This window comes from Leguminivora glycinivorella, chromosome 27 (genome assembly GCF_023078275.1).
Source record: "Leguminivora glycinivorella isolate SPB_JAAS2020 chromosome 27, LegGlyc_1.1, whole genome shotgun sequence".
Classification (NCBI taxonomy): domain Eukaryota; kingdom Metazoa; phylum Arthropoda; class Insecta; order Lepidoptera; family Tortricidae; genus Leguminivora; species Leguminivora glycinivorella.
In genome coordinates this window covers 5,847,278-5,873,348 of record NC_062997.1, presented here as the reverse complement: position 1 = coordinate 5,873,348, position 26,071 = coordinate 5,847,278, and the positions used below count along the sequence as shown (strand labels likewise).

The 26,071-nt window shown below is 37.6% G+C and overlaps 1 protein-coding gene and 1 long non-coding RNA gene across 2 annotated transcripts in view; one reads left to right on the top strand and one right to left on the bottom strand.

The window, feature by feature from the left end:
• LOC125240180 (scavenger receptor class B member 1-like) overlaps positions 1–26,071 on the bottom strand; it is a 144,416-nt gene that overhangs the window by 105,173 nt on the left and 13,172 nt on the right. The window lies entirely within an intron of this gene.
• LOC125240181 lies at positions 6,865–19,917 on the top strand. The gene is made up of 5 exons (XR_007178589.1): positions 6,865–7,099; positions 7,181–7,630; positions 14,260–14,394; positions 14,553–14,643; positions 19,325–19,917. It is a non-coding gene; the product is annotated as an uncharacterized LOC125240181 (long non-coding RNA).

Genomic DNA, 26,071 nt, shown 5'->3' with positions numbered 1-26,071 from the left:
TCTTTTGGTTTCAGAAATGCGTGGTTAAAACGTTTCGGGTTCCTCATATCACACCATGTATAATATATTAAATTGTTTACAAAACAAACTAAAATACCTTTAATAAATGAGTTTCCAGAAATTTTTCCATAACCTTGTTGTACTGATGAGGATTATGTTTTATGGCCAATGATAATGATGCCACTTTATGACTATATTGACTATAATACGATTATTTATGGTGATCTTAGTTCAAGTATAAAATGTTATGCAATATCCTTCAACCGTAAATAACTAATTATTTAACTGAACCTTGCCCTTAGGTACTTAATTTATAACTTAACCACAAAATTAATATTTGATAAAAACCCCCGACATAGCCGACCGATTTCCATCATACATGGCTAAGAACGCTCCCGATTAATTTGGATTTCAAACAAAAAAAACTAAATCTAAATCGGTTCATCCATCTGGAAGCTACGATGCCACAGACACACACAGACAGACAGACAGACAGACGGACAAACAGACAGACAGACACGTCAAACTTATAACACCCCGTCGTTTTTGCGTCGGGGGTTAGAGTGAAATCATTTGATATTTGCCAATCGCTTTTCGGTGAAGGAAAACATCGTGAGGAAACCGGACTAATTCCAATAAGGTCTAGTTTCTTCGGGTTGGAAGGTCAGATGGCAGTCGCTTTCCTAAAAACTAGTGCCTACGCCAAATCTTGGGATTAGTTGTCAAAGCGGACCCCAGGCTCCCGTGAGTCGTGGCAAATGGTTAACGCAAGGAGGATGATGATGTTAAATAGAGTGAAGTACTTCACAGTGTCATTCATGATATTTAACGCGCAGGCCGAATACAAGATGGCGCGCTCCTAATAGACGCGTTCAGGATACTTTTAAGGCCGTGCTGCACGTTTGCGTCCGTCGCCCACAAATGGTCTCGACGGAAGATCAGCGCTGACCTTATGGTTAGCAATATGCTGAGGCGGGACCATTTCGTGGTAAACAACATTTATACTGTATTTTTTTATAACCATTTGTTTGTATTTTTTTTTTTTTTGTAATGTGTGTTTACCATGAGTAAATGCTTTGTATTGTATTGTATTGTGTGAGATAGATAACTGACGTATATCTACTCTTTTCTGTACCCACGTGCAAAATACACGTGTACAATACAAGAAAACATTACTGTAATCATCAAAATAAAAATCCATATTTAAAGTGATTGACCTTCATTCAACTATTATTGATAACCTATATTATCACAGACAGACGAACCTTTATTTATTTTAGATAAATGGGCATTAATATTATTTAGTATATATAATGTATCGCGCTGTGAGCGCTATGGTAGCCTAGCGGTAAGAACGTGCGACTTCCTATCCGGAGGTCACGGGTTCAAACCCCGGCTCGTACCAATGAGTTTTTCGGAACTTACGTGCGAAATGTCATTTGATATTTGCCAGTCGCTTTTCGGTGAAGGAAAACATCGTGAGGAAACCGGACTCATACCAATAAGGCCTAGTTACCCTTCGGGTTGGAAGGTCAGATGGCAGTCGTTTTCGTAAAACTAGTGCCTACGCCAAATATTGGGATTAGTTATCAAAGCGAACCCCAGGCTCCCATGAGCCGTTGCAATATGCTGGGATAACGCAAGGATGATGATATTGTAAAACTATAATATAATAAGAATTTCACCACCCCCTTTCTTCCCGTGGGTGTCGTAGAAGGCGACTATGGGATATGGGTTAAATTGTGGCGTAGGCGAGAGGCTGGCATGGCAACCTGTCACTGCAATGTCACAGTTTCGTTTTCTTTCAACCCCTTATTTGCCAAGAGTGGTACTGAAGCTTTAGTAGTTTCGTGTGTTCTGCCTACCCATTTATGGGATACAGGCGTGATTGTATGTATGTATGTGTGTATGTATAATATAATTGACCGTGGCGAGGATGTAGGTCTACGGTTTAACTCGATCTGCTTTTTAAACCGCGCAAAAACGACGGGGTGTTATAAGTTTGACGTGTCTGTCTGTCTGTCTGTGTATGTGTCTGTCTGTGGCATCGCTGCTGTTGAAGGCATGAACCCATTTAGATTTCATTTCTTTTTGTTTGAAAGCTGAATTACTTATTCGGGAGTGTTTTAGGCATGTTTGATGAAAATCGTGAAATTTTGTGACTTCTATGATATTCTATGATATTTTTGTCGAGCCAGTGTTTAACCCCCGACGCAAAAACGACGGGGTGTTATAAATTTGACGTGTCTGTCTGTCTGTCTGTTTGTTTGTCTGTCTGTTTGTCTGTCTGTCTGTCTGTCTGTGTGCCTGTCTGTGGCATCGTAGCTCCCGAACGGGGATACCCAATTTCGATTTAGTTTTTTTTTTTGTTTGAAAGCTGAGTTAGTCGGGAGTGTTCTTAGCTAGCTGATGATTGGTAGGAAGCTGCGCAGGATTGGGTTAGGTGGCGTTGGCGTGCTCTCCTTTTGGAGGCCAAGATTCTCTTTAGATCACAGAACCATACACAGAGAAATTTGCATTGTGAATTTAACAAGTTCGACCTGTTGCGGTTTATCCGTTTGAATCAGCCAAACGTATGTTTAAAACAATATGTGTCAGGTAGTTTTTATAAAATCGACTTGTTGCTTCAAATATATTGCCGATTCAAATGACAAGTAGCTTGTTGTTTGAACCAAAGAGCACGTAGGCGCTATTTTAACCAAAAAACTTGTTGAACGAACATGAAAACTGGTTGTATTTTCTCTCAGTGTCGGGTTAGGTGGCGCTGGCGTGCTCTAGTTTTGGAGGCCAAGATTCTCTTTGGATCACAGAACCATATTAGTTAGTCCTTGAAACATTTGCAACGCTCAAGCACTTTATGAATCACTCGCTACACTCATGGGTCAATAGGGACCTTGACTGTTGTTGATCGTCCTAGGGCACCCCATAGTTGCATAGGGCCTCCACAAGAACTTGACAGTAAAATAAAAATTACGGGTGACCCGTTGACCACGAACGCTGTAAAGAGTTCGAAACGTCGGGATGTATTTTAAAAATTGTAAATTCATTATACGCGATTTAATCCGTTTCCATAGTTTTATTTCATGAGTAACTATCGCGGTAACCGAAGACAATATTAACTTGACTGTAGTTACAATAAAATATTTTATACCATGCACGAAATAAAGCATCAGATAGTCATAACAAAAACATGGACAGAAGTTATTTTTACATAAATCCAATTTCTATTTAATAAGTCAGGTAGATATATAAAGTAACTGAGTTGACCGTGACGTCACTCAATTCGATTTCATATAAATTCCATATTAACAAGTCGTTCAAATTCGTTTGGGCAGTTCTTAAAAGAAGCTGATTTGACTAGAGGGCAAGTAGCCAATGTTAGGAACTTTCACTAGCATGGGTAGCACAAAATACGTAGCCAAATTCACAAACGCTTACGATAATATTGTCGTAGCTATCTCTATCTCTATCGCTCTTCGTATAGGCACTATAGAACCTGCGATTCGATTATTATTCGATTTCGTATTTTTCCCAGTATTTATTTTCTATCTTAGGCTAGGCTGTTTATAATATGGATATAAAAGTAAAATACAAAAACACATACAAAACAATATAAAAAACATATAAACACATTATAAAAAACCTAACCTAGGGTGCCGCCAGCAGCGGGGCAGAGCCCAAGCTGCCGGTGGTTAGGGCTGCAGAGAGAGGAACCGTCGGACTATCCGCGCCGTGTCCAAGATCACCGCCTTCTGCATCTGGCCCTTGATCCAGCCACCTAGCGAGAGTCTCTTAAGATGTTGGTCGAGACTCTTCGCTATGAGACCGTTCGCTGAAACGACTATCGGAACAATGATCGTTGAATCAACATCCCACATGGAGGTTATCTCGTGAGCCAAGTCTAGGTACTTACTGGACTTGTCCTTCTCGGCTTTCACGAGATTCTCATCATGGGGGATGGTGATGTCAACGAGCACTGCCCGGCGTTGCAGTCGATCTATTATCACAATGTCAGGCTTATTGGCTACAATAGTCCTGTCAGTGATAATAGATCGATCCCAATAGAGCGTGGCACGACCATTTTCAAGAACTGGCGCAGGTAAGTACTTGTAGTACGGTACTTCGCGGTCCACAAGGCCGTATTGAAGAGCAAGTTGCTGGTGAATAATCCTGGCTACGAGATTATGTCTGTGCAAGTACTCGCCGTTAGCAAGATGAGAACAACCGGAAATGATATGCCTGAGTGACTCTCCGGGACGGCGGCATGCCCGACAAATGTCGACCGTACCGTCCTTCAGGATATATTTCCGGTAGTTGTTCGTCATCATAACTTCGTCCGCAATTGCACAGGCAAAACCCTCGGTTTCTCCGAAGAGGTCCCCGAATCGTAACCAGTTCACCGATGCGAGCAGGTCTACATCGGGTCCCGTGAGGGCCTTGTAGAACCGCCCGTGTAGCTGCTTGCTCTCCCATACCGCCTTGCGGTCCGCAGTACTTAGTACCACAGGTTTGCGCCAGTTCTCTTTCGCCAAGGAGAGCGGCGTGAGGTTTCCGTCAACTGCCACCACATCACGATGCATCCCACACTCGTTGTTAAGGAAGTAATTCCTGAGATTGTACACCTCACGGTTGTGGAGATCTTTGGCGTTTAGGAAGCCTCGACCTCCGCACTTCCGTGGGATGTACAATCTCATAACAGACGAGCGCGGGTGTAACATACGATGTGTGGTAAGCAGTGAACGGACCCTCCGATCCAGGGCGTCCAGCTCAGTCTGGGTCCACCGTAGTATGCCAAAGGAGTATGTGAGTAGAGGCATTACCCAGGCGTTAAAGGCGCGCACTTTGTTGCCTCCTGACAAAAGACTGTTAAGGACTTTCGTATTTTTTATTATTATTTCGTGGAACTTTATTACTATTCTATGTCAGTGTAAAATTGTTTATTATCTGTGTGCTTTCGAATAAAAAAATATTCTATTAAGTATATTCTATTCTATTTGTCAAACTACAACTTTGCTTTCTTGTAAAAATTAAAATTTTGAAAAAACCCTGACCGCGACATAGACCGATTTTTATGAAACATGGCTAAGAACACTCCCGACTAACAGCTTTCAGATAAAAAAACGAAATTTAAATCGGGTCATCCGTACGGGAGCTACGATGCCACAGAAAGACACACAGACAGACAGACAAACAGACAGACACGTCAAACTTATAATACCACGTCGTTTTTGCGTCGGGGGTTAAAAACCAATAACTAGAATGATCCGAAGTGGGTTTTCCTAGTAAAATGAAGAAAGATTATATACTACAGATATATATTGTACAATATAAACCTATCAGCATGATTACCAGACGAATGAACTCTTAATCATGGAAAAATACAGGTAATGACTACGCGCGTGCAAGCGGCCATGTTATTTACCATGACAATGTACTTTACATAGTCTGAAACATACTTTTTCTTCTCCTACATAAAAGATGCCCGCCCCCGCCTGGCGTCCCGCGCACCCAAGCATACGATATAGCTCTTAAAGTATTGTTAGGTAGCCTTTAAGTGGTATAGCGTGGGTGCGCGGGGCGCCGGGGGTTGCGGCGGCGCGGGGGAGTGCGAGCGACAGGGTGAGTGCAGGATCATTACAGAGGACAAGTCAAAATACAGGGAACAGTGCGAATTTCACGAAAGTTATTCTAGAAAACTATTAAAAAGTAAGTGCATGGTCGTAGAAAAAGTATTGTATGCAACGGTGTTTAACTGAGTCAAAAAATACTCGTGGCGTCTTAATAACAATTTTCGGCTTCGCCTCAAATTGTTACCCACGCCACTCGTCTTTTTTAACCTTCTTTAAACGCCTGATGCATAAAATACTATTACAGCATAGCCATAGAGGAATAGGTATGGGAAGAGTTGTAACTTCATCAGTAAATGCGAGTTATTTGTAAGTATAGACATAGTTAAGTGACATTTAGCGACAATCACGCGTCAAATAGCGTGAATTATCAGTACCACTACTCGATACCAGGGGCTCAATTCGGCATGGCGAATTTGACGTTTCACGTTGACTCTCAAATGATAGTGGATTGGATCACGGGTTGTCGAATACGTGCAGCTGTCATCTGGATTGGTACTAGGTTGGGACTAGAGCTCAGGCAATGTACCGGATAAAATTTTTGTAACATTTATTTTTGATGGAGTATTTTTTAAGTTTTGAGTATTTTAAAAGAACGGACTTCTATCTTTGAAATAAATAACATATGACATTTTTATCACCTCGTATCTCCATTTTCACTGTTACTTGAAGTAAAATGTTTTTTTGCTAATAGACGGTCGTCGTCGTGCCAGCTACACCAAAAAATATTTAAAAAAAATATTGCTTAAAAATATGTTAGTTGATTAATCTCTTTGACTCAAAACTTCGCGATACGTCCGAGCCTTTCTAACAAAAAGATAAAATATTCACAAATAACACCTATTTGTAGAAATCCTAAGCACGGCAAACGATTAAATTCCCTTTTTTGGGTCAAACTTGTAATACTGGCAATACTTTTGGTACACACTTTTGGTCTGCATTTTGCTAACGTGTCACGACTCTAGTATTGATTCTACTTTGATTTTACTCTTGTGTCAAAGTGACAGAATGAGATTGCAATTCGAATCATCATATCATTACAAAGATATGAATTGCGTAATTTTACACGAATTTAATCTCTCATGGCCTGACAATACGAACCAAGGCATGCGTTCTCCTGAATGGCACAGTATATAGACTTTTTGTCGATGGGTATGGCCGCCATGTTTGGTTTATGACACTTAGACGGGGATTTTGTCGTACCAAAGAGTAAATTGCAAGTTTTTTCGGCACAACTTGGTTCCTCTACTCGTCGCAAGATGGCGTTGGCATTATTAAAATAAACAAGAATGACGTGCATTTGCGTCGGTGTAGACCCATCATGAAAACGTAGATATGATAATTTTATATTTAAAAAAAGCTAACGTGACATAAATTTGACAAATGTCTAAAAGAAATATAGTATCTTCTGTGTAATATCTTCTTCCGTGCACGTGTGATTTATTGTTTAGTCAATTTAAATATCACTCTAAGTAAGAACTGTTAGACAAAACACTCGTAGCATAATTGTATATTTCAATATATCACAGCCATACATTTTTATATTCTTTCAGGTGATTCAGCTTACCCACAGAGGCAAACACTACTGATGGATGCACTGACTTTTGGATGCACCTGTAGGATCTCCAGAAGCTCGTTATACCGCTTTACAAGTTCGAGCCCGCAACTGTATAGAGCGGTGTTTTGGGCGACTAAAAATCAGTTGGTAATGTTTGTCGTCAATGGAGAAACTGCACTACAAGCCAGCAGCGGCAGCTAAGATCGTTAAAACATGTTGTGTGCTTGACAATATAGCTAACAAAGCGAATTGTGAACTGCCTCCGCTGAACCGACACGAAGAACAGGAGCAGCAGCAGGAGCAGAGATTAGCGGCGGAGTTTGACGCCCGTCAGCAGAATGCTGATATTTATTTGGCAATGGCTCCTGACAGGTGTTGGCTAAACAAAGAGCTGCAGCTGGGTCGCGCTGCTCGTCAAGCGCTTGTCCGGCAGTTAGCAAATTATGTAAGTAGTTATGGTAGGTCTATTTCAGTTTATAGTTAAGGTGAGCCAAAAAAGCTATATTTTAAGTTCACATCTTAATCATTAGTATAATTATCATTAATTTCATTACAGAACCCATTTTTTCCTAACTTTTGTGTCGTCATGGGAGTGTCGTAAATTAGTTTTCGGGGCTGCTGATTTCAAAATTAATGTTCAATTTGGAATCTGACATTTGACACAAATTCGTCATGGGTATTGCTATATTATATTAGTATAATCAAGAACCATTTAATACTGGACTGACATAGCCCATACAAAAAAGCGTACCCCTAAAAAAAAGCTCAATTTTTGGTTCAAAACTAGATGGCATTGTTTTGCAACCCGGGAGTTGAAAAAAACATAATTTCACCTATATTTTTACTTGTTTTTAGGGTTCCGTAGTCAACTCGTCCGTCCGTCCGCGGATAATCTTAGTAACCGTTAGCACTAGAAAGCTGAAATTTGGTACCAATATGTATATCAATCACGCCAGCAAAGTGCAAAAATAAAAATTGGAAAAAAATATTTTATTAGTTTGCCCCCTACATGTAAAGTGGGGTTTGATATTTTTTTCATTCCAACCCTAACGTGTGATATATTGTTGGGCAGGTATTTAAAAATGAATAAGGGTTTACTAAGATCATTTTTTGATAATGTTAATATTTTCGGAAATAATCGCTCCTAAAGGAAAAAAATGTGCGTCCCCTCTAACTTTTGAACCATAAGTTTAAAAAATATGAAAAAAATCACAAAAGTAGAACTTTATAAGGACTTTCTAGGAAAATTATTTTGAACTTGATAGGTTCAGTAGTTTTTGAGAAAAATACGGAAAACTACGGAACCCTACACTGAGCGTGGCCCGACACGCTCTTGGCCGGTTTTTCCATTTAAATCCTTCCGACATCCGATATCGGATCGGATAAAAACGGACTAAGACAATAGATACTGTATCCCATCAAAAACAAAACTTGTAAAAACACCAAGTCTTCGCAACTCAGTTTGTTCGCGCCCTTTTCATTCATTATCATTCATATCGTCCATCCCGTTCGCTCTTCCTTATGATAGGTTCAACCTCATTTTTATTTGTCGTGTCACCCGCCTTTTTGCCGACCTTCTTAAAAAATATAAGAAAATACGTCAATCTGCTAAACTAAAAGACATTCGATGTCAATGTGAAAAAATATCCGCAACGACGAATAAAGTTATAATTATTAATTAAATAAATAACGATTCGCGAGTGTACACAAGAAAGAGTGAACCAAGTAAATATTCGAAAGGGTGGCCGCCCGCTGAACTGTCGAGAAAACAACAGCAGTAAGTTCGGCACGCATCAATTACCATAATTTTATTTTTCCGTTTTATTTTATTTTATATTACAATAGTTCGTCAGGAACTACGTAATCGCTGGTCCTTCAACACAGTTCTTCTGGCGTAAAAAAGAGTTGAGATCCCTGTAATACCAAGTCGGTTAATTTATTCAGTCCCTAATACTTAAAGGACCTTCTGCCATAAATTATTACGTAGTTTACTAATAGCTATACTTTCGTATTTTGCATTTCTCATGATGCGTCGAATAGCATTCAAATGTATAAGATGAAAACTCGACTCGACGCCGCTCGATTCCGCATATGTGGAAGCCAGGCTTTATGGAAAAAGTAGGTTTTTGTGACAACTACCAATAAGATTTTGCCAGGGAGACTAGAGATAAGGAGGAAAGTCTGTCGAAGTAGAACAGTCGCAAAAATGACCGGCTGAGCCTTTATAATTGCAGTTACAAATATCTCCGCTTAGAGCGCATGTCTCGCTCAATGATCAGCGATGTGAGATGACATTAGACGTTCTTTTCTCTAGGCTAATTTCGTCAGACTGAGCAAGTCAAGACGTAGTCCCGTGGTAGTGCGCTGGCTTCGTACGCAGATGTTCTCGGGTTCAATTCTGACAGCGATCTTTCTGTTTTTTTTTTATACATTTATTTTCTTTTTGTGTATTTTATTTGTGTTTATTTATTGTTTTATTCATACAAATGTTAACTTAAGCCCTTTTACATTGTTTGCCCCATCTTAGGATTCTTCAGTAATGTTGTAAGTCTTGCAAATGAAATTTAAAAAAGTTGTAACAAAACAAAAAAATATTTTTGGACATTAAAAAAATAAAATAATTCAAGAAAAATATTAGTCGAAAAAAATAATAAAGGTCTCACCAGGATTTGAACCCGGGACCCCTTGCTCCGTAGGCGGGGTCACTCACTACCGAGAAGGCAAAGAGATTCATTCAAACCCTTATGCACCTGCGATTGCAGCGCCACCTATCTTTTCTTTTATATGTGCACTTCTGATACTTAAAGAGGTTGCTCCTTTATTTCTATTCTTCATGGATTTTGCACATTCAAAAATCTTTAAATAATACTCAACTCGTTTCGGTCGCACTCGTACAAATATAGGATTGGTGCGAGCGAGACGGAGATTGATTGTCAACATGATATCTATCATAATCATAAACACTATTCGAAATGGCCTCATTTAAAATATAAATTTGAAATATATTGAAAGTAATATTACTAATCATTGACGTCACGCTCAAAATGAAAGCGATAGAAAATTTGACAGTATGGTACTCTTTTGGATGACTGTCATAATTCAAAATAAGAACGATGCCGATGGCTTGCGTTGTAAACAGGGACTGAAACATGACACGGGCCCCTAGCGTCATCTATATACTTTTTACTGTATCATTTGTAATGCCGTTGAACTACCGCGTGCGTATTTTTAGGGTTCCGTAGTCAACTAGGAACCCTTATAGTTTCGCCATGTCTGTCTGTCCGTCCGTCCGTCCGTCCGTCCGTCCGTCCGTCCGTCCGCGGATAATCTCAGTAACCGTTAGCACTAGAAAGCTGAAATTTGGTACCAATATGTATATCAATCACGCCAACAAAGTGCAAAAATAAAAAATGGAAAAAATGTTTTATTAGGGTACCCCCCTACATGTAAAGTGGGGGCTGATATTTTTTTTCATTCCAACCCCAACGTGTGATATATTGTTGGATAGGTATTAAAAAATGAATAAGGGTTTACTAAGATCGCTTTTTGATAATATTAATATTTTCGTAAATAATCGCTCCTAAAGGAAAAAAATGTGCGTCCCCCCCCTCTAACTTTTGAACCATATGTTTAAAAAATATGAAAAAAATGACAAATGTAGAACTTTATAAATACTTTCTAGGAAAATTGTTTTGAACTTGATAGGTTCAGTAGTTTTTGAGAAAAATACAGAAAACTACGGAACCCTACACTGAGCGTGGCCCGACACGCTCTTGGCCGGGTTTTTTTAACACGTTCACTGCGAAACAGGTCATTCTGACCCTGTTCCGGACTTCCCCCTGGTGCGGCGACAGAAATGCGCAACTTTACCCTGGTGCGAAGCCCATATCATTGTTATATTTTATTATTTTTATATAGTCAAGTATACGTTTATATTTATCATTTTACACTCTATTTGACAGCATATAAATTAATAAACAGGTCACATATGTCCTGTTCGCACCAGTCTTAGACTTTTGTTATTCAGTGCGGAACAGGGCCTTTAATGACCTGTTACGCACGACCTTGTATAGCACTGGAGCAAAGTGCAAAATGCATTAGTGTTGTTACCATATTATCAATCCACACGTTATTTTGTGGTGAAAAAATGTGTTTCGATTGTTTTAAATGAAATTCGTTAAATACAATATAACGCTTTTATACGCAAAACGCTTACAATTTTGCTAAATATTATTACGTAAAAATATATTGTAAAAAGTTCAAATTGCTTGATGCAAAATATTTACTAAAATTTCTAAAAATCGTTTTTTAAATAATGTTAAGAGCAAAGTTAAAAGTTTTGGTTGTATATAAAAATCTGGTTACATTAAAGGTAAAGAAAGTAAGAATTGGATCGATATATTAGTTCGTTTATTTTCCTCATCACTACTAAATCATCGACATTTTTACCTGTGCCCGTTCTGGCTGTGCGGCACAAGTCAATTTTGACCTGTTAATTAATTCGTCTATAAAATCTAAACGAACAGTCATCAACTTCGGCGAAGACAGTATTGTGTAGATTAGTTATTAGACTAAATATTGTTTCAATAAAATTTAATAAATGTGTATCTGGTAAAGGTATTTTAGGTAAAATATGAAACCCTCCTTACAAGCTGTAATTGACTTGTACCGCACAGAGAGAAAGCTCAATACAGGACTCTCATGGGTTGTAACGCACTGACAGCGAGTTCACAAAATCCGGCTCCGCAGTGAACGTGTTAAATAACGACATTTTTATTCAAATGACACTCTTAGTGACATCTAGCGACATAGATTGACGGCTGCCAGCTGGGGTACGGTATTTAGTATGGACTCTGCTGGTCCTGTATTAAATGGTTCTTGGTATAATGTAAAATACCTCATAATGGACGGTGATACCATTATGGACAAATCCTTAAAAATAATAATTTGAAATTAGTTCCTAAAAATTGACGGCATTGTACCATAAACAAGAGTAATAGAGCTGCTTAATTTTGACGTTTCATTTAATTCGGTTATTTCTGAAGGATTTGGCGGCTAGATAAAAGTCATCAGTTTACTGAAAAAAAATATTAGTAAAAATTCTCATTAAATAAGGTTGCTAAGAGAGTAGAGTTCGTGTATAAATTAATAAAAAAAAAATACTCGGTGTAAACTTGAATGAGTTTTACTTACTGTATTAACCATGAGATAAGGTATAAAACATACTAGTTTGTTACTCCAAAGATATAAAGAAATTGTGTTATTTTGCGAGTGTCCATAACTGGACCCGGAAAACTGCGTACCTCCGTTTCGTGGACAAGGAACAATTTACAAAAACCAAAATTTACAAGAAACAATCCTATGTTAAAATAACCCAAACTAATTTTATTTGGGGTATATAAAATTGTCTCATTGAGTATTAGTTTGCTTTAAATGTAAATTTTTAAACTTATTTCACCGTTCATAATGGGGGATCCATTACTGGAGAACTGCCGTCCATGATTGGAGAAAAAGCACCTTGCTTTAATTTGTTAATTATGAAGAAACCAATAGGAGTATCTATTCTGCAATGCGCTGGAAATGTAAAAGAAAGATAAGACATTCAAGTTTTAACACGTTTAGCGGTAGAATTTTTACATGTTTCAGTGAAATATCGAAAATAGGCAAAATTTCATCTTAAACTGTCCATGATTGGGCCCGTTACCTTATAGTCGTTGGATAAGTTCGGTTCGGTACAAAACTTTTTTCTCTACACTTAAATAGGTTTGTAAAAAAGTTTTCGAATAAAAGTGACGTTATTCTAAAACAAATTTAAAAAAACCGGTCAAGTGCGAGTCGGAATCGCCCACCGAGGGTTCCGTACAAACTTTCAAACTCCCCAGTTAAAATAATCTCACGTTTTCACATACCTCTAACGACTTGACTAGAAGACAAAAGTATAGGTACTAATGAGCATTATTGTGTATAGCGCCATCTCTCGGTGAATTCGCTAACTAATTTGCGCGACCATATTAGTATGTTGGTTTTTCAGGGATTATTCTTTATAATGTTAACCGATTTAAACAATTTTTACTTTATTGGAAAGAATTTGATTTACGTAACATCTCGTATTAATTTGAAGTACTATATACATTCGCAAAGGTGGGTAAATTAAAAGTAAAAATCTGAAAAGTTTTTTGTGAATTAAAAAAAAGGTTTTCAAGATACAAACACGATTATATTTTTCCTGTAATATTTAGCATAAAACAAATGTTTCCTAAAATTTTCATAATTTTTCGTTGGTAAACTTCGGAGATAAGGGGGGGGGGGAACGGTATTTTTTTACATTTTCCTTCAAAATTATTTTTTTTTCCAGAACAAAAAAAAAAAAAAAATAGTTTATTTACGTTCAATTTGAGCTCTTTCTAACGATACCCCACTTGACCTAGTAACTTGAAATTTACAGTTTGCCCCCCTTTCATTTTGGCCATGTTCTACAATTAAAATTAATAAATTAAAAAAAATTATATGTTCTATTTGTAGAGGTTCACAATGTTCACAACTATTCCAAATTTCAAGTTGATAGCATTAGTAGTTCTCGAGATATTTAGGAATGTGACAGACGGACAGACAGACGGACAGAGTCGCACCATAAGGGTTCCTGTTGTACCTTTTTGGTACGGAACCCTAAAAATGATATTGCGCTACCTCTTTCTTAGTTTTCCCCTTCTATTCGGGCCCCGTAACGCCTAGTAGGGTTCTGTTGCCTACGTATTGACTTATTGAGGTGGCGTTCTTTTGTGACATGTCGAAACCTGCGCTGTTCTGATGTTGGAATCCATGAAGAGTTGAGGGATTTTTTAGCAACTCAAGCATTTTCTCTTGTAAATTAACACTAATTAACAGAATCAGAATCAGAATCAGAATATTTATTGGTAAAAACAATTTTACATGTCAACATCTTAGAACAAGGTAGATATTATTAAATATTTACACATTATATAAGTAATTATTATGTATCAGAAGTATGTATGTATGTAAGTGTTATTATTATGTATTATTATGTAACTTGTAAATTTATTTTTTATGTTACAGTGATTCTTCATCGGACCAAGGCCGATTTGTCCAGGACCAATTTTCGGATCTCCTGGGCTTCCTGGAACAAGGACTAGTGATTGTTTCGAGGAGCTGTCATGGTGTTGGCTCTTGATATTTTATCGTGAAACGCAGGTATCCTTTCAATTGCTAGTTTTTCAATTCCACATTCGACGTTCAAATACAACTTTGCCCCCTTGTATAACAAATAACTATTACTGCCAAGTGCCAAGCCCTTTGCACACGCCAATGGTTGGAAACTTCTGATTTATTCGTGATCATTATTATTGCAGATTTAATGATGAAGGCGCGTCGGAACCCAAACGTCAAGAATCGCCGACGTTCACAGAAGCAGCTACAATGAGCGGAGAATCTGAGAGCCAGGTAATAAGTTTAACAAAATTGAAAATATCTGTGTATCTACAATGCCAACAATAGAGGAAAAACGACTTAACTCTTTAATGCACAGCGATGTATATATGCATCATCTATTTTTGACTGTAATGACAGCATGTCAAAATACAAATTTGAATTAATCTTTGTCAAGGTCATGCATTTAAGGGTTAAATTTATAAAAATAAAAGCTTGAATTCATAAAAAAATACTGAACTGATTAGTTGAAAAGAGTTATGTCCCTTTTTTAACAGACTTTTTTTATCGAAAATAAAGGAGGTTATATAATTATTAGGGTTTATGTTTTTCTTTAACTTTACCGCCGCTCCAAATCTCAAGGAACGGGGTTCTCAATTCGTCTGTATTTTTTTTGGTTTTAGGGTTCCGTACCAAAAAGGTACAAAAGGAACCTTTATGGTCCCACTCTGTCCGTATGTCTGTCTGTCTGTCATATTTCTAAATATCTCGAGAACTAGGTAATTTTGCTATCGATTTGAAATTTGGAACAGGTATGAACATTTTTAACTTCTAATGGCAAACTGTAAATCATGTCAAGCTACTACGTCAAGTGGGGTATCGTATGAAAAAGCTCAAATTGTATATATCAAAACTATTTTTAACCGCCGCCTCAAATCTGTCAAGGAAGGAAGGTTCTAGGGATGGTCAGAGGGCGCTGCGAGTCCTTGTATAGATTACTCATTATGAGAGATAATTTCGACCTCAGCATCTGTGACCTGGGTGGCCGAGCGGAAATAGGCATCTGCCGCGATTGCAGGGTACGTTGGTTCGATTCCAGCCTCAGGCACTGGAGGCCTTGGTCACTTTTTCTTTCATATGTGTAATTTATTTCGGTTTTAAAAACTAATCAGATTTAAAATTCAATTTAACCACCCTTGCGGATTTTATCGAACAGATCGAACTACAAATGAATACGAGATTATATCAGGGGCGGCTCACTCCGCGATCCTTTCGCCGCGCTACAAGTACATGCCGGCGGCCGCGAGTTCGCGGCCCATTCAGTGGCAACGACCTTCGTGCGGCGCAATAGAATTCAATGTCGGGTGCACGCGTGCGGTCCGTTTGTTAATGTAGGTAATAATTTAGAATGGCGGCGTTTCGTGAACATCAAAGGAGTGAGCCTTCTGTACTTGTACTATTATATATTCTGTGATTATATGTAAAAAAAATCTCTTCTAAATTAAGATTAAACTATGCAAATGAGTTAACATTAAGAAATAATTATCCCTGAAAAACTAAAATACTAAACAGGTCGCGCAAATTAGTTAGCGAATTCACCGATACCTATAGGTAATTATAGTCAAATCTTTAAAGTTATAGGTACATATATGAGATACATGAGATTATTTTAACTTTTGTAAGTTTGTACGGATACTACTCAGTGGGCCAGTCCGACTCGCACTTGACCGGTTTCTTTATGTTGTCGATTTCTCCGTTGTTACAGGACCGATTTCATTTTTTTTTTATTGAATGTATATATGTATACAGATTTGAGATTAGTCCTATTTTTATCAAAACCCAGTTCTGATGATGGGATCCTGGAGAAATCAAGGCAACTCCTCGAATCTTGAAGGCATACATGTGGTGATTTTTGTGTTTTTATAAGAACAGCGTGCATATACGTACGGAACAGTGACATTTGGTGCAGTGGAACTGCTGATGATGGTCAAAACGGAACTCCTCAAGTCTGAAAGGCACACTCATAGTGACTTTGGTATTTTTATAAGAACAGCATGCATTTATGTTCATAACAGTGGAACTCAGTGCAATGGAACTGATGATGATGGAAATGGATCAGAATGGAACTCCTCAAATCTGCACGGCACACTTACAATGAATTTGGTATTTATATGAGAATAGCTTTAATTTAAGTACATTCATAACAGTGACATTTGGTGCAGTGGAACTGCTGATGATGGTCATAAAGGAACTCCTCAAATCTGGACGACACACTTATAGTGACTTAATTTAGTATTATTATAAGAACAGTATGCATTTACGTTCAGAACAGTGGTCGCGTTAGAGCTCGCGGGTTCGAACCCCGGATCGCACTAATGAGGTTTTTGGAATTTATGTGCGAAATGTCATTTGATATTTGCCAGTAGCTTTTCGCTGAAGGACAGCATCGTGAGGAAACCGGGTAATCCTAATAAAGCCCTAATTACCCATCGGGTTGGAAGGTCAGATGGAAGTCGCTTTCGTTAAACTAGTGCCTACGCCAAATCTTGGGATTGATTGTCAAAGCAGACCCCAGGCTCCCAAAGACCATAACTTTAATTTATTCAGGTATACATATATTGGTTTTTGTGTTATTATAAGAACAGCATGCGTTTACGTACGGTCGACTACAAAAAGATGTATACACTTTTTCAGCTTCTTGCATCGTAATAAGGTGAGAAATGGATACATCTCTTTGTAGTCGACCGTACCGAACAGTGACATTTAGTGCAGTGGAACTGCTGATGATGATCAGAACGGAACTACTCAAATTTGAACGAGACACTTATTATGACTTTGGTTTTAGGATTCCGTACCTCAAAAAGGAAAAACGGAACCCTCATACTATAGGATCACTCGTGCGCCTGTCTGTCCGTCTGTCACAGCCTATTTTCTCCAAAATTACTTGAGTTTGGGGTTGGTGCAGTGGAACTGCTTATGATGATCAGAACGAAACTTCTCAAAGACGACACAAAAGGATCTTTGTTTGCTAAGCATATTGAGTTTTTAACTCAAATTTTGTCAAACTCTATTTCTTATAGGTAGTCGGATATTGGATTCATGACGAATTGAGGGAACTCCTTAAACCTTAACGGTAGGTATACGTTATTGATGTATTCATTTGTATTTCCATCAAATAACCAGACATTGAAAGCAGTTTTAAATAATTTTTAAGAAAAAAAAACCGCCTTCCTTTGGGGTTCTGGTGATAAATACTTTCAAATGTTGGATTATATTATCAATTCGTCTGTATATTTTTTAATGTTTGTTATTCGATATCTCCGTCATTTCTGAACCAATTTTGAAATCTGGATGATTCTGAAGTACTTACAGATGAGAAAGATTATCAGAACGGAACTCTAACCACGGGCGGCTCACTCTTCATCAGCAGTTCCATTGCACCAAATGTCACTGTTCTGGACGTAAGTGCATGCTGTTCTTATAAAAATACCAAAGTCACTATAAGTGTGCCGTTCAGATTTGAGGAGTTCCGTTCTGACCATCATCAGCAATTCCACTGCACCAAATATCACTGTTCTGGACGTAAGTGCATGCTGTTCTTATAAAAATACCAAAGTCACTATAAGTGTGCCGTTCAGATTTGAGGAGTTCCATTCTGACCATCATCAGGAGTTCCACTGCACCAAATGTCACTGTTCCGTACGTAAATGCATGCTGTTCCTTTAAAAACACAAAAATCACCATATGTATGCCTTTCAGATTTGAGGAGTTCCCTCGATTTCTCCAGGATCCCATCATCAGAACTGGGTTCTGAGAAAAATGGGACCAATCTGTATACATATACATTCAATCAAAAAAAAAATTTTCAAAATCGGTCTAGTAACGACGGAGATATCGAGGAACAAACATAAAAAAAAAAAAAAAAACATACAGACGACTTGATAACCCCTTCCTTTGAGATTTGGAAGGCGGTTAAAAATACACATTTCTACACAACATGGAACTTGACTGTACTTAAAATAAATTATTTAATACCATGCACGAAATAAAGCATCAGATAAATATAAGGAAAACATGGATAGAAGTTATTTTTAAATACAAATTCTATTTAATTCGTCAGGTAGAAATATATAAAGTAAATGAGTTGAACGTGACGTCACTCAATTCGATTTCATATTAGCAAAACGTTAAAATTCGTTTTGACAGTTCTTAAAGGGAAGCTGATTTGACTAGGAGGCAAGTAGCCTATTCAACATTCGTAAGTACCTTCACCAGAACTCCAAAAGCGGCGGTTTTTTAGGGTTCCGTACCAAAAAGGTACAAAAGGAACCTTTATGGTGCCGTTCCGTCCGTCTTGTGTGTCCGTCCGTCTGTCACATAACTTAATATCTCGAGAACTACTTATATTACGGCTTTTTAACCGGAGCTACAGTCCGGTCTGGGAGAAAGCGAAAGCGCAACTTGGCATGTATTAAGTGCAAAATAGCAATAAAGTGCGATGAAAAAACATTTTCCCCCTCACTAGCTCGGAAACACGTGTTTTGTCCTTTAATACCAGCGGGTAAAAACGCATTTTATCCACTAGTGGGTAAAGTAATTTGACCTTGAATAAAGTCAAATTAACTGCTTTAAAATTGATAAATGTAGGTGAATCTAGTAATAAAGATGATTTACCACCTGTGGAACTACTGGAAGCAGTGATAAACGCATTTTTTGCGTTGTAGTTTCCTCGCTATAGTGAGGGGAAAAGTTTTGTGTTACACTCGGGTGCAAATGTATTTTACTTCTCGTGTTTTAAAACACGCAAGTTTAGAGTTTTATTCTCGAACCACTCACTTCGCTCGTGGTTCAACTATAGAATCCTTTTACTTGCTCATTTTTCAATTCCACACTCGGCGTTAAAATACAACTTTGCCCCCTAGCATAACAAATAACTGTTAATTAATGTTCATTGACTATATCACCATTATTACAGGAATGCGGAGCACCTTGCTACTACTAAAATGGAGAACCCGGTCCTGTTAGCGACATGGAACTGACCAGGACCGTCGTGGGCTCCTCATGTGCCACCCCCGGATACCTTTTCTGATTGTGGTGTTTACAGTACAGTAGTGTACATATTCATGAAAAAAAAATTGTAGGTACTTTTTTTACATTTTTAAAAAACGCACTCTGCATGGTTTTGGAGTTTCGACTTCGTGCTAGATAAAAACCCCCAGGCAAGAGCAAACAATTTTTTTTCCTAGCCTATATTTGTGACCCACTGCAAAGGCCTCTCTTTTCTTCCGCCACCCATCACGTTTTGCCGCCTGCTTCGGCTAGCCGCAGCAAAATACGTCGAGGTCATCTCGCCTCGTTTTTTTTGGTCTACCTCTGCCCCGACTAGTCGGGTGGTGTCCAGTTAGCAAACTATACACCCTGTTTCTATTTTAAATTATATGTGTTGTATTCTTTTCTTGTACAATAAAGTGTTTACTTACTTACTTTTTTGAATTCCGTTAACTTTAAGGGAAGGTTCTTTAGATTAAATACGATTAATTTCTCAAAAAAGCTAGCGTCTTGACTGTTACGTTTAACGAGTTTGAAAAAATAATAGTTATTTGTTTTACAAGGGGCAAAGTAGTTGTTTAACTGGACGTGCCAATATTGATACCTGAGCAAGGGAAAGATTTCAATATTGAACCGCGAGCGTAGCGAGTGGTTCAAAAAGTGGAATCTTGAGCGTTGCGAGGGTATCGAGGCACGAAGGTAAAAGGAACTTTGCCACCGACTATATATATAGAGCAGCGAAGTGGTCCAATGATAGCAACCTTCCCCTAATAACTCTTTCATTAGATTTTTATAATATTAGGTAAAAGACATGGAGACAGCCAATTTTTGGCTTCACTTTTTAACGTGCTAATTCTATAGAGCCAGGTTTCTGGGCTCTCTGGTGATTCTGTGTTTTAAACACATCTTTAGAATAAAAGCTTTACCTTATGTCAAAAAAGTATTTTATTTGAATAAAGGTATTTTGAAGATACCTATTTTGCATTTTGTATTTCAAATACCTTTTTCTAAAACTATTTTGTATTTTTATTTGAAATAGGTAAAAAACCAAAGTATTTGCATTTTGTATTTAAATACATTGCTGGAGAGCATCACTTTGTTTTTCTGTCAATGAAAAGAAGAATATAGTAACTATGTATGAAGTCCATGTAGAGGCACTGCGTTTCAATATTAAGTATCAGTGTGAGATAAGATTTTTCAAAATAATAGTCACGATATTTGTTTAATTTGATAGTCACGTGTATTTAAATTGTAGTAAGTATCTACATTAGTTCAGAGTTTATTGCTGGGTGTGGCCATACTGTAGATAGAGCTCTTTCTTGTACTGTGCCCTTAGGTTCCCCCTTTGTAATAATTGCAGTGGTTCTTCAAATCATACATGCGGTAAATAATGCGGTCGTGGCACGGAATATCTACTAGCTGAAGAAGAGTTACTGTCAAAGTAAAATGTGTAATCACAGTGCCTATACTGCTATCTCTCGACACAGGCTTAAAACTTTTGAACCACAGTTTTGAAAATTTGACCCATATTCTTAGCTTGATATGAGTTAAAGTGTAAAATACTAATATTGGCGCCATCTAGCCGAGCACCCCCAAAGGTGTAAAGCCATCTAAGCCACCGTACCTTTTTCTTTATAGTTCTGAGTTTGGCCGTTTTCTTCCTATCTGTCTATACGGAGTTATATAATTGTCTTCCCCTGTTGTAAATAGCAATAGTAACAATAGTTGTGGAGTATACAGATGTATGCGACTAAATAAATGTACAAATGTGTTCTGTGACACAAACATTTAAGACATCAAATAAAGTTTAACGAAGCTTGTTCAGTTGTTTTATTGGGCATATTCTATTATATTTACGATCGAATGCAAAAGTATCTCCAAATGTGGTGTTACCATAGGTACAATATTTTGTGTTGTAGAATTAATTTGCCAGTGTAAAATACTAACGCAACAAAGAGTTTGCACATTTTTGTCAATATTTTTGTAGGTAAGTGCGTACTATACTTTGTCAAACAAGTGTGTCAGTAAACAAGAACAAAGAAAACTATATGCATCCTTTTCTTTAGGGTGCTATAAAAATACAACTGTATTTGTATATCGGCAGCAATATTGTGGGCATGGCAATCACATTGAATTTTAAGCGTAGCGAGGGATTTCGATAATAGTAGGTATTGAAATGTTAACGCCCAAGATGTAAATTATTAATTATGTGACAGACATTTAAAGGTATGCAAACTCGTTGCGTTAATATTCTGTACTGACAACAAAGTTCTCGAACAGAAAATTGTCAGTTTGCTCCCTCGTAGAAAAAAAAACAAAGTCCCTTTTTGTGTGGGTGAGGTAAAAAACTAATTTCCGCCTTATACAAATCATTATTATTATCATAATACAAATCATTTATTCTTGATAAACAATACAAACACATATTTAATAGTTGTGTTTGTATGTCATTGAAATGAAAACATTGGCACAAAAAAGATAGGAATTTCAATTGCAGTTTAATGGATTTAACATGTTCAAGCTATTTTGTCAATGTGAATGAGGAGACACACTGACATGTTATCCCGCCGGGCACTGACATTTTAGGCGGCGCCTGTACGTAAGTGTAATAATAATGGGCATGTCATTGTCGTTCATATGTGTGAGAGAGAGAAAAATATATCTTCTTCTCACTCTCACGTATTAAATTCTTTGTCTGTGCAATGGACTTATAAGGTGGCGCCATCTGTCACAAGCTTCGAGTGTGCCTCCTCATTGAATTTCAATGCAAACCCCTTGTATACTAGTGTCTGTACAGAAAGTGAGGAGTCGTGAGTCGTGGAATGTATTAGACCCCATACATTTCACGACTCTTCACTTTCCGGTCAGACTCTATGAATGGCGGCTCTGTAGGAGAAAAAAAATTCAATTTAAGTATTTTGTAAAATGTGTGAATGTACTTACGACTTGATCCGTAAGCGTGGTTTAGAAGCAACTTGAGATTGGGTGACGTGTATATACCTCCTATAATTTGTGGCGTTTATTTCATAATGTGTGGAGCTAGCATTATGTGACGTGTAGATGTCGGTTTCACAAAAATAACGCTTGTCAATAAAGCTTCATTGCTGCTAAAATTCGTTTAATAATAGTCTTTATCGACCATCACCAGTGTAACCTCTTTTTGATAGCCGGTAAATGACATGTTTAGTTCCGCTACTCGCCACCGCATCGTGCACAGCGTTTCCATAGACAAAAAAGTCTAGCGACCAAATCCACATGTACCAAAAGCTGTCAACGGTAAAAAGGACACATGAATCATGTACCGTTTTGCTTAATGTAAAAAACTATAAGCCCTATTGTACTAAGATAAAGTTGATTTTAGATTCATATTTTTTTTCAATTAATACGTTTTGGTTGGCTCAAAACCAACTTGCGATCCGATCTCACATGCGACCATTATCCACAGTTGATTTTGAAATGATACCACTTGACAGTTAGATAACGGTTCGAATAGGGCCCCAGGTGTCACGTTGTCTCGTCTGCCAAAAATTTAATATTAGAACAGTTGTTAACAACTTGTATATGTATAGGTAAAAAACTTAAGAAAGTCAACTGTTGTATGTGTGAGTGACGTGTTCGAATAGAGAACACATATTTAAAATTAGTATCACAAACAAAACAAACGCCTATTCGAACACGTCACTCACATATACAACAGGTGACTTTTTTAAGTTTTTTACCTATATTACAAGCAGAAGGAATTGAAAACAGAATACTGATTAATACTATTGTAATATAAGCTAAAAATTGGTGAGCATTAGACTTTTCGTTGGTCGCGACATCTATTTGTGTGTTGGAAATTAGAATAATTATGATTTTTTATTTCGAAGCGCCTACTCTTTCTGATTATGTTTGTTATTTCCGCTACCCAAAGGTTGTCTGGTAGAGATCGCTCTTTAACGATAAGACCGCCTGTTGTCTGCCTCTATTTATAATCATTTGTTTCTCCACTGTATCTTTTTCTGAGGTGTGCCAATAAAGAGTATTCTATCTATCTATCTATCTATCTATTGACAAGTAGCAGTACTGATCATTTACGCTAGTTGACGCGTGATTGTCGCTAGATGTCACTTAACAATGCCTATACAAATAACTCGCATTTACTGATGTATTGAGTTACAAATCTTCCCTTACCTATTCCTCTACATATGGCCTAGCCACGCAGCGACAGTAGGGTACTTTGCCCTTAAAATATACATACATACATACATACAATCACGCCTGTATCCCACAAAGGGGTAGGCAGAACACATGAAACTACTAAAGCTTCAGTGCCACTCTTGGCAAATAAGGGGTTGAAAGAAAACGAAACTGTGACATTGCAGTGACAGGTTGCATGCCAGCCTCTCGCCTACACCACAATTTAACCCATATCCCATAGTCGCCTTCTACGACACCCACGGGAAGAAAGGGGGTGGTGAAATTCTTAACCCGTCACCACACAGGCACATAATATTTTAATAATATTTTAAGCGGGTTACTCACGTATTAAGTCGATATAACGCTCGACATGTTTCGCTCCATTTCCGAGGAGCTTTTTCAAGAGTAGTGACCCCACCTCTACACGCAGTTATAATATCTTAAACTTGAATAAATAAATGCAACATACAATTTTTTTAAACTAGCACGAAATAAAACATCAGATAGTTATAAGAAAAACCGGCCAAGAGCGTGTCGGGCCACGCTCAGTGTAGGGTTCCGTAGTTTTCCGTATTTTTCTCAAAAACTACTGAACCTATCAAGTTCAAAACAATTTTCCTAGAAAGTCTTTATAAAGTTCTACTTTTGTGATTTTTTTCATATTTTTTAAACATATGGTTCAAAAGTTAGAGGGGGGGGACGCACTTTTTTTTCCTTTAGGAGCGATTATTTCCGAAAATATTAATATTATCAAAAAACGATTTTAGTAAACCCTTATTAATTTTTAAATACCTATCCAAAAATATATCACACGTTGGGGTTGGAATGAAAAAAAATATCAGCCCCCACTTAACATGTAGGGGGGGTACCCTAATAAAACATTTTTTTCCATTTCTTATTTTTGCACTTTGTTGGCGTGATTAATATACATATTGGTACCAAATTTCAGCTTTCTAGTGCTAACGGTTACTGAGATTATCCGCGGACGGACGGACGGACGGACGGACAGACAGACATGGCGAAACTATAAGGGTTCCTAGTTGACTACGGAACCCTAAAAATGTGGACGTAGTTTTTTTTTAATGGGGGGTTAGAAAGGGATAAAAAGTAGCCTATGTCATTCTCTATCCCTTCAACTATCTCCACTTAAAAATCACGTAATTCGCCGCTCCGTTTTGCCGCGAAAGACGGACAAACAAACAGACACACACGCTTTCCCATTTGTTAACGCCCGACGCAAAAACGACGGGGTGTTATAAGTTTGACGTGTCTGTCTGTCTGTGGCACCGTAGATTCCGAACAGATGAACCGATTTAGATTTAGTCTTTTCTTGTTTGAAAGCTGAGTTAGTTGGGAGTGTTCCTAGCTATGTTTCATGAAAATAGGTCCACTATGTCGCGGTCGGGGGTTTTTTCAAAATTTTAATTTTGTGGTTAGGTTATAGAATTAATTGAAGGGATCATGTGCTCATATGAACTCATCGGGTCCATATTGACTCATATAAAATTATTTGTTATAAAATTATTGTTTATACCGATTTGTGCTCCGAATGATCATTTCTCATAATTTTACCTTTCATAATTTTGTTTCATTATTATCAATAGTACTATTATCACTGTTCATAATAATCATTTAGCCGAAAATTTTTAATCATAAATTCTATACAAATATTTAATAACATTCATAATTTTGTGTTTAAGAAAATCATTCATAAAAAAATATTTAAAAAGTTTTGGGAAAGTTCTATGAAAAACTTGTGCCATTTATAGAAAGAAGCGCGCTTGAAGCTTTTACAGTGACATATACAATTTACATTAAAAAGTCGTTTCTGGTTTGCTCACGGTCAACCTAACACGCTCCTCCTCGCTATGCTCGTCGTCGCACCTAACTGGACTGTGTCATGTGATTTCTGTTCTGTTAACAATAATATAACGATAAATTATATTACTCGCAATCGTTATGATCAATAAGTGTATAAACATTAACATTAGTATAAAATGTATTTATGATGAATGGCATTATGAACATAAGTCATTCGAAGTTACGATGGTTATTAACATAAAATTGTTATAAATAATGATCATTATAATGTAAAATTTTATGAGAAACATTTGCGGACTACCAATAATCTATATACCAATTTTATATGAACTTTGGCGCACCCGAACTCATCGTATAGGTATTATGTTTTACGCGGTTAGGGCAATTAAACCTACGTCAACATGCAAGTTCTAGCTAGAACAATTACGTATAGTTACATAACTTCTATGACTACGAAATTACATAATAATTAAGGTCGTAAGGGCACAAACGTAAACAAACAATATGCAGTATGTTCAACAAAATCAAACATACATACAATCACGCCTGTGTCCCATGAAGGGGTAGGCAGAGCACATAAAACTACTCAGGTTTCAGTGCCACTCTTGGCAAATAAGGGGTTGAAAGAAAACGAAACTGTGACATTGCAGTGACAGGTTGCCAGCTTCTCGCC